Source organism: Tupaia chinensis, unplaced genomic scaffold, assembly GCF_000334495.1.
Source record: "Tupaia chinensis unplaced genomic scaffold, TupChi_1.0 Scaffold000046_3, whole genome shotgun sequence".
Classification (NCBI taxonomy): domain Eukaryota; kingdom Metazoa; phylum Chordata; class Mammalia; order Scandentia; family Tupaiidae; genus Tupaia; species Tupaia belangeri.
In genome coordinates, this window is record NW_006159504.1 from 3490229 (window position 1) to 3498730 (window position 8502).

The 8502-nt window shown below is 47.4% G+C and overlaps 1 long non-coding RNA gene and 1 other non-coding gene across 2 annotated transcripts; both read left to right on the forward strand.

Moving 5' to 3' along the window:
• The first annotated feature begins 6356 nt into the window (after nt 1–6356).
• Nucleotides 6357–7263, forward strand: LOC102492754 (uncharacterized). Its single transcript, XR_001370769.2, has 3 exons — nt 6357–6397; nt 6687–6760; nt 7147–7263. It is a non-coding gene; the product is annotated as an uncharacterized LOC102492754 (long non-coding RNA).
• Nucleotides 6551–6618, forward strand: LOC114008770 (small nucleolar RNA U54). Its single transcript, XR_003550270.1, has one exon. It is a non-coding gene; the product is annotated as a small nucleolar RNA U54 (small nucleolar RNA).
• Nucleotides 7264–8502: the final 1239 nt, after the last annotated feature.

Sequence of the window (8502 nt, forward strand, 5' to 3'; positions counted from 1 at the left end):
TCACAAGCAGGATAGCGGCGGGTCGCTCCGGGGGTGGGCGTGGGCAGGACAGCAGTGTTCCCTCCTGGGGTGGGAGTGGAGAGTGGACAGGACAGCGGTGCGTCCCTCCCAGGATAGGCGTGGGCGGGACAGCGGCACGTCCCTCCTGGGGTGGGGATGGGCGTGGGCAGGACAGCGGTGCTCCCTCCTGGGGTGGGCGTGGGCAGGACAGCGGTGCGTCCCTCCCGGGGTTGGCGTGGGCAGCAGACTATCACCACTAACGCAGATCAGGCATTTCCACCAGTGCCGGCCACCCTCCCATGCTGGGCTGCTCGTAATCCGTATTATTTTCTATTTATTTACTATGGGATATATGGAGAGAGAGATGGGGGGGGGATGGGAGTGAGAAATCACCCCCCAGGGGGTAGGCACGCCACAGTCCCCTCTCCTCCATTCTCCTCGCAGTTTAGGGGCACACACGCACTGCTCCCAGTGATTTTTCAAGCCTCAGGGTCAAGGACTCGAACTGCCCGGTGGGGGCACCTTGCCAACTGGCCCCTTATTCTCACCTAGCCCTAGGAAGCTACAGGAATGGCCGCTGTGTTTCATCTTCAACACGATAGACGTAGTGGCGAGAGAAACTTTTAAACTCTCTCTGGTTTTTATTCTTAAATTTCAGACTAAAGTTTAATATAAAATTTTTATTTAGGCTAAAAATTCTGTAAATAAAATAGTGTCTAAATAGACACAACCATATTCACTTGGCAATTTATCTTTATGATTCTATTCATAAGCGTATACAGATCTCCCGTGATTTAAGTGGGCTGGGACCACTGAGTGTACCTTTCGGATGACACTGTCATTGCAGCAAGACACCAGTAGATGGCCGTCCACAGACCCACACAGGCACCGGTGGCAAAAGTCTTTACTGGACCTTTTCTTTTCTTTCAGGTTTTGGTAAAGGGTGCCTGCGCTCACCAGAGAGTCAGAGAGAGAGAGAAGGGGGTAGTGAGAAATCACTTGACAGGGGTAACTGCTACAGTTACCTCTTAGGATTTTGTGCATGCACACCCATACACCCATTGTGATTTTCAAGCTGACAGGTCCTGAACGTAAACTGTGTAGTCTCCCATGTGGGATCCAGCACCTTAACCTCCATGCCACCTGCTGGGCCCTACTGGACCATTTTAAAAGAACTACAAAATTTATGGGACCAGCAGTTGGCATAATGGCCATGTTGCTGGACTCCCATGTAGTTGACCACCGTTCGAGTCCCGGACCTGGTGGCTTAAACTCATGCCAGGCACATGTGCGTGTGTGCCCAAGATCCTGAGATGAGAATAGAGGAGAAGGGATTGTGGCATGGCCATGCCCCCTGGGGGGTAATTTCTCGCTTTCTGTCTCTCTTTCTCTGTCTTTCTGGCGAGCACACGTGCCCGATAGCAAAAACCTCTCCAAAAAAACCTACAAAAATTAGTAAAGGAAGGCTTTGGATACAGGTATTGAAAAAAATATTTTGGGCCAGCCAGTGGCATGGTGGTTAAGGCAGCTGGATTCCATGTGACCAACTGTGTGTTGGTTTGAGTCCTGGACCCAGAGGCTTGAAAAACACACCAGGTGTATGCATGCCCCAAATCCTAAGAGAATGGAGAAGAAAGGACTACTCCATGGCCACCCCCACTGGGAGTGCTTTCTCTCTTTTGCTCTCTCTCCAGCAAGCATACACGTCCTACAACAGATTTGGGGGTGGGGGAAGGCTCTCATGATGGTTTTAGTGATATTCTTAAAGTTAGAATAAAATAATTCAATTTTTCACACTCACATCCTTATTACACTGCTGGAGGAAATATCTATCTGGGTACAACCTTCACAGAGGGCAATTTCCACAAAACCAAGGTATTTAAAATAGCCTTAGTCTGGGGCCAGCAGATTGTGTGGAAGTTAAGGTGTTGGATCCCACATGGCCAGCTTTGCGGTTCGAGTCCCAGACCTGGTGGCTCAAGAATCATGCCCGGCATGTGTGTGTGCCCTAAGTCCAGAGAAGGGAATAGAGGAGATGGGACTGTGGTACGCCCCCATCCCACGCGTGGTTTTCCACTTTCCCCCTCTCTCACCCGCGCACGAGTGCAATGTCCCTTATAGCAAAAACTAAACAAAATAAAAATTTTAAAATAGCCTTTTCTTTGACTAGATCCAAGTACCTACTAGTTGATCTAGGCAAAGGGTGAGCTGAGAGAATCATCTGCAGTACTGGCTTTCGACCAGGGTCTTCTGCCACACAGGAGGCCTCTGACAGCATCTGGACACGCGTCCCTCAGCGCTGAAGGAGGCATTGCTGCTAGCACCCGGTGGTAGAGCTCAGAGATGCCGCTAAACATCCTGCCACGAGACAGCTCCCAAAACAGATTTATCCTGCTCCAAATGTCAACTGTGCTGAGACTGAGAAACCTCACGCTATAAGCCTGTACCTCATGGTATTGTTTATTGGAGTGGGAAACAAACTTAGTGTCAAAAACAAAAGACCGATTCAACAAATTATGAAGGAGTCTTCAACACAGTTAATGAGCATTCAGTTATTGAAAGTGATGGGGCGGGTGTGGGTGGAGGTGCTGCAGGTGGTGTGGTATGTAGGGGGCTGGATTCTCACATGGCTGACCATGCGCAGGTTTGAGTCCTTGACAAGGCAGCTTGAAAATCACTCCAGGTGTGTGTGCGTGTGTTTCCAGAATCCCAAGAAGAGAATGGAGGAGAAGGGATTGTGGTATGGCCATGCCCCTAATGGGAGATTTCTCACTTTCCCTCTGTCTCTTGCTCTCTGTTTCTCTCTGCTGAGACAGTTAGATTCCACATAGCTGACCAGGTGGTTTGGGTCCCAGACCTGTGGACTTGAGAAACACACCAGGTGCATTTGTGTGCATGCCCAAAATCCTGAAAGGAAGGTCTGAGGAGAAGGGATTGCGGTATGACCATCCCTATGGGAAATGCTTTCTCGCTCTCTCTCTCTAGTGAGTGCACACACCCTCTGACAAAAATCAAATGAACTCATTAATTAGTTAATAATTTAAAAATAAAAAAAACCTATAAGAATAAAGTAGGGTACCAAACTGTACCTAGGTTACAAGCCCTCTTTTAAAGAGATACATACATACCTACAGATGGAAACATTGGCTATCTTGGAAATGCTGAAATTATATGTTTTCTTTCTTTCTTTCTTTCTTTTTTTTTTTTTTTGGCTTATTGTTTACTTCTACTTTTTCCTCTAGTGAATAGCTTACATCTAATTTTTTTTGGAGAGGTTTTTGCTATAGGACGCGTGCGCTTGCCAGACAGACAGAGAGAGACAGAGAGACAGAAAGCGAGAAATCACCCCCCAGGGGGGATGGCCATGCTGCCATCCCTTCTCCTCCATTCTTCTCTCAGGATCCTGGGCACGCATGCACACATGCCTGGCTTAAGTTTAAGCCACCAGGACTCGAACTATGCTAACTGAAGGTCTCTAGTTTACATCTAATATTAAAACATATTTTGGGGACCAACAGATGGTGTAATGGTTATGTCGCTGGACTCCCATATAGTTGACTATGGTTCGAGTCCCAGACCCAGTGGCTTAAAACACATACTGAGAGGAGAATGGAGTAGAAGGGATTGCGGTGTGGCCATCTGCCGGTGTGTGTGTGTGATTTTTTTCACTTTCGGTTTCTCTGGCAAGTGCACGTGCCCTATAGCAAAACAAAAAAATCTCTGTAAAAAAACCCCGTATTTTAAATAGAAGTCTGGGCACCACAGCAGCTGCTATTTTTCAAGAGACAAATACAACAGACTGTTTGAAATTCCAACTAATAAGCTTTAAAGTAGTGATTTTTTTTCCCCAGCAACTCCCCAAACCGCCTCCCTCCCTGCCTCCAGGTAACCACCATCCTGCTTTTGCTTCGATGAGTTTGATCATTTTAGATTTCACACAGAATTAAGATCTTACAGGTTTTGTCTTTCTGTGCCTGGCTTCTTTCTCTTAGAATAATGTCCTCCAGGCTTATTGCCACAAAAGGACAGGAAGTGCCTTCTTTTTCAAAGTCGGATAGACGTCATTTTCCTGGAGCTGTCGTCATACTGGAGACGTTTTCTTGTCCGTTCATCTGCTGATGGGCACATGCAGGCTGTGTCCACGTCTTCGCTGGTATGAACACCTGCTAGTACTCAGAGAAACGGACTTTCTTTCCTTTGGATTGCTGAGTCACATGGTAGCTCTGTTTTCAGTTTTTTGAAGAACTGTCATACTATTTTCCAAAAAAAAAAAAAAAAAGTGATTTTGTTCATTACATCTGTCAAATATTTGTCTGAAATTAATGTTTTATTTTTTGCTAGAGGGCACATAGGATAGCGGAAATTAATGTTTTATTTTTTGCTAGAGGGCTCATAGTCTAGTGGGAGAGAGGCAGACGGCCAGAATGGGCGAGAGGGGAAGTGAGAACGCTTCCTCTCGGGGGCATGGCATGGTCACACCACAATCTCTTCTCCAATTCTCCCTTTCGGGGACTCTGGGCGCACAAGCACACGCACATGGTGTGTTTCTCAAATGCACATGGTGTGAACTCAAACACACAGTCAGCCCTGTGGAATCCGCTGCCTAAACCACCATGCCACCAGCTGGGCCGGCCCCTAACACCACCCTAACCAGCTGTTCCCTAGTTCCAGTCGCATGGGCCATTTTCCCAAAGGTCTATCTTGCCTTTTCTACATGGCAATTCCTTTTCCTTTTTTCCCCAAATGGTTACTTTCCAGGAAATTAACTTCCTTCTGTATTTCCTCAGGTACCCTCAAGGCAAAGCAAGCCTAGGAGTCCATGTGCCGAAAGTACAGGACCACTAACAAGTGAAACCAGTAAGCTGGGTCTCACAGCTACTGAAATGGGACTGCAAGGTTTTAGAGGCTGCTGCAAATTCTGCTAACAGAGTATTTACAGGCCGTGGATTACTTTTCAAAATAAGTAAATTGGAAAACATCCAAATCTTAACATTTAAGTCGATTGTTAACTGGCAGCAAAGCCTAGAATATACCGCGAGCCAAAGAAAGTCAGTTGTTAGCCATGTCCGATTATCACCACGTAACTCAATGCGATTATTTGACGGAAGCGTCGAGTCAAACTCTCCTAAGAGCTCCGTTGCACACCCGTTTGTGTCCCGGCGCTCACGCCCGCTCGCAGCGTCCCTGTGAGATAACAGGTCTCGGACCTCCCTCCGCGCTGCAAAGCCCGAGTCCGCGGTGTCGACGGTTTAACCCGCCTGGGCTCCCAGGGTTCAGGGCCAGCTCCTGCGCTGCTCGGCTCGGCTGCCCCTCCCGGGCTTTGCGCGCACTTGGTTCGACATGGAGAGCTGTCCAGTCTCGGGGGTCTTGGCCAGCCTCCCGTGACCCGAGCAGCCGGGAGACCGCCGTGGAGCCGGGTGGCGAAATGGGCAGCGCACCCCACCCGGACAGTCCCCGCAGCCGGCCTCGCCCTCGCTTTCCCAGGATTCTGGTCCTTCCCTGGAATAGATGGAGATGCCACTGCCGGCCGAGAAGCCAGAAGCTGGCATAGCACGTGTCTAGCGTGTCAAAATCGTGACCCCCGGTTTCCGTGTCAGTTATAAGCACTTCGCGTGTTTAAAGAACGAGTGATTGGGCTTGTAAGGGAAGCCCAAGTGGCAGTGTAAAAGCCACAAAGCTTATCTGCACTTTACGACGGCGACAGGGAAGAGCTCAGCTTCGGGTATCAAGCTCGCCTGTCCGGCCGGGAGCAGGTGGCGGCTCCGCTGGCGGAGACCTCAGCCCGCGCGGCTCTGGGTCCGCCTTGCCGACAGGGGGAGCAGCAGCCACACCTTTCTCGCCAACTCCGTGGGGCTGCGGCCCGGCCTCGCTCGCTCGCGTCTGGAGTGTGCGGAGCTGTTCCTCTTCCGGGGCGTGTGGGACCCGGATGAAAGCGTGCTATATAAATACCGGTCGGGCCGCGCGCCTTTCTCTTTGCGGAAGAAGCGGACGCAGGTGGCGGGGATCTTCGGCGGCCCGCTCTGCTCCTGACTCACCGCTGTTCGCTCTCGCCGAGGAACAAGTCGGTCAGGAAGCCGCGCCGCAGCCATGGTAAAGGGAAGGCGCCGTGGCGCCATCGGGGCCGGGGCTCGCAGTCCTCTGGGGCGGATGCCGGGGTGAGGGCAGGCGGTATGGGGGAGACCCGCTCTCTCAGTAAGCTCGAAAATGGGGGAGGAACCCAAGGGACTTACTAGTGAAGTTTTTCCTCTACAAGTGATAGCTGACTTTAGCTTTACTTTTCTCGTCTGTGTAAATCAGGCTTTTAAAGATACTGGAAAAACACCTGTGGAGCCAGAGGTGGCCATTCACCGAATTAGAATTACTTTAACCAGCCGCAACGTAAAGTCCCTGGAGAAAGGTCAGTACTGTGGGTTTTGGTGTGAGGCCTTTGGACAGAAAGTCAAAAATTTGACTTAACGTCCGAGGTCGACTCAGACTTCGTAAGATGCAGAGCTTAAAAGAATGGTCTAAAGTTTCTTTTTGCTGCTTTTCACAAGACCCATTTAACAGTTGGCGATGAGGAGATAACCTACTATGTTGAATTATGGTGATAATTTTATACGCTATTCTGAGCCAGCTAAAGTTGAAATTGAAGTTGATTTTAACTTGTTTTGTGTGAACTAAGAGATGCTTTGATTTGCTCGTAGTGTGTGCTGACTTAATCAGAGGTGCAAAGGAAAAGAATCTCAAGGTGAAAGGACCAGTTCGGATGCCAACCAAGGTAAAGACAAATCCTCAGATCAGGGTGTAGGAGTTGCTTCTGGATGTATAAATTCAAGTTTTTGCACTTAAGGGGTTTGACTGCCAAAAGAATTTGTCTTGCTGATGCTAACAGCAGAAACCCAAATTAAAGTTATTGGCAGAACTTGGTTGGTATAAAGAATACTAAGGATTAGAGGTGACTTCACTTTATTGCTGTGATACATTGCTTAATGTGTACAAGCTGTTCTGAGAGTGAAAATGGACTTGCCATTTTTTAATTAATGGTGTCTGAAAACCTGTTGATTTAGGAGGAACAGTGGGATGGAGAATTTTAAAAGTACTGATTTTTCACATGCACTCAGGACAAGCATAAAACTATAAGGTTTCCTTTGTCTTTTGTTGCAGACATTGAGAATCACTACAAGAAAAACACCTTGTGGTGAAGGTTCTAAGACTTGGGATCGTTTCCAGATGAGAATTCACAAGCGACTCATTGATTTGCACAGTCCTTCTGAGATTGTTAAACAGATTACTTCCATCAGTATCGAACCAGGAGTTGAGGTTGAAGTCACCATTGCAGATGCCTAAGTCAACTATTTTAATAAATTGATTATCATCTGTTACCCTTTGTTGACTTTCATTCAGAGTGCCTATTGATTTGAAGACTATAAAGATTTCCTAGATGCCATTGAGTCAGGTTACTCTTGACTTCTAGTTGAGTAAGTGGTATAGTATCAATGGACGTATGAGGTTTTGTTGTACGTATGGCAGTGCATTCACTTTGGCTGCAGTCCCCTGAAATCCTGATTTGGATGATATGGAGTGCTACATGTCTTCATAAAAGGTGGTGTGGTTGATTCTGATACATAGCTATGATTGAGGATCTAGTGTACTAGTGGGCAGGTACTAATTTACAAAAATAGAGGACTGGGTAAGTTTCAAAATGTTTAGCCAAACCCATATTGATACGGTAATGGGAGACATTGCTTTAAATGTTAAATTCTGCCACTTTATACAACGTGCATACCCTATTTAGTCACCATTTTTGCTATTTATAGTAAAATAGGGATATCTCATTTGTCTAATTCATTGGAGAAGTTATTCAGAAATACTTAGATTTTAGGAATTGTAAAATCCTGTTGGAAAAATTTTCCTTCCACTTAATACTTTTAATAGGGTGTAACATGGGAAAATTCATGCTTTTACTTTGGGTTTGGGCATAGGCCTTCATTTCTCTACACTTTTTCACTCCTGTGAACTTAGTATCATTGATGTTCATCCTCCCTCAGCTAAAACCAAAATTTCATCACTTAAAGCAATGATTCATTCCCCATTTATAGACTTGATCTCCTTGGATCACCAGGTATAGGGTTTGTTACACTGGCCAGAGGGATTGAGAAATTAACTCCTGGGAGGGAGTGTGGTCACACCACAATCCCTTCTCCATACTATTGGGGATTTGGGATATACACACACCTGGCTTTTTTTTTTTTTTTTTAAGAGGTTTTTGTTGTAGGGTGCGTGTGCTCGCCTGAAAGACAGTGAGAAGTCACCCCCCCCAGGGGGGATGGCCAGGCCGCAATCCCTTCTCCATTCTCCTCTTGCTTTCTTGGGCACACACACAGTGCCCAGCGTGAGTTAAAGCCACCGAATTCCGGGACGCAAACCGTGGTAAACTACATGGGAGCCTAGTGACAGCCATTACACTAACTGCTGGTCCCACACCTGGCATGTTTTACAAGCCAGTGGTGGGGGGAGGGA